Source organism: Orycteropus afer, unplaced genomic scaffold (assembly GCF_000298275.1).
Source record: "Orycteropus afer afer isolate SDZICR_OR568_19922 unplaced genomic scaffold, OryAfe1.0 scaffold00317, whole genome shotgun sequence".
NCBI lineage: Eukaryota > Metazoa > Chordata > Mammalia > Tubulidentata > Orycteropodidae > Orycteropus > Orycteropus afer.
In genome coordinates this window covers 2508100-2509237 of record NW_006921904.1, presented here as the reverse complement: position 1 = coordinate 2509237, position 1138 = coordinate 2508100, and the positions used below count along the sequence as shown (strand labels likewise).

At 47.3% G+C, this 1138-nt stretch overlaps 1 protein-coding gene across 1 annotated transcript in view; it reads left to right on the top strand.

Moving 5' to 3' along the window:
• The window catches only part of MYO10 (myosin X), a 344577-nt gene that overhangs the window by 289923 nt on the left and 53516 nt on the right, over positions 1 to 1138 (top strand). The gene's annotated exons all lie outside the window — the stretch shown is intronic.

Genomic DNA, 1138 nt, shown 5'->3' with positions numbered 1-1138 from the left:
CCCCCAAAAAAAACAGTCATAAGTGCAGCTTATTGTAACTGGTGTATGTGGTAAGTTGGGAACTCCCTGTATCTGATCCTAGGGGTTGGCATGTATGTATTCATCCAGTCAGTCAATAAGCGTTGGCTGATGGACAGCTCCATGCTAAGGAGGTGCTGAGCAGCTGGCAGAGTCCACGAACTGAGACCCCAGACCCTTGTCCAGCTACCTCTGACTTCAGTTAGTGGTGGATGCCATCATGTGTGTGTCAGTAGAATTGGTGTGGCTGAGGTCCTAACCCCTTGTTCCAGACAAGAGAAGAGTGTAGTCCAAACACCAATAAGTGGCAATAAAATTAGATGATGACCTTTTGTCTGTGTATCAGAGAACCGCCCTCAAGCTCATTTGGCTCTTCCCCCCTGTCCCTCTCCACTGATACCTTACCACCAGGATAGGTTGGACACAGACATAAAGCCAGCTGGGAGGAGACCTCTCAGCAAATGTATGTCCCCAAAAGTAAGAGCTAGTCCTCAAGCCCGATCTTGCTGACCCACCACCTAGCAGGGTAAAGTCATTCTCCACTCAAATTACATGGTTTCTCACCAAGAAGTTTCTCTGTTATTTAAAAATAAGTGAATGAATGAAAAAGTGGAAAAAGGGAGGAAGAGAGCATGTATTATGGCGCTGAACTCATGTGAGATCCATTGCCAAGTGCTGAAGCATCACACTGGGGCCATTCAGCCAGGAACAGGGTGCAGTGGACATCGCACTCTGTGGTTGATGTCGGACATTCAGTAGGGTGGAGATAACATGCAGAGGCAATTGTGGTAGCTACCTATTGCTATACAATAAGTGGCCTTATACCTAGGGGCTTCAGGTAGCACGCATTTATCAAAACATTTGTCTGTGTGTCTGGAGTCAGGGTCTCACCAGGGAGCAATCATATTGTCAGTCAGAATGTGTTCCTGTCTCGAGTCTGGAGCCCTTTCCCAACATGGTTGTTGGTAGAGTTCAGTTCTTTGTGTTTATACGTAGGACTGAGGTTCCTGTGTTCTTGTGGGCAGTAGATAGGGTTGCTCTCAGCATGTAGAAGCCACCCACAGTTCCCTGCCCTATAGCCTCCTCACAATATGATAACTTATGTCTTCAGAGCCAGCAG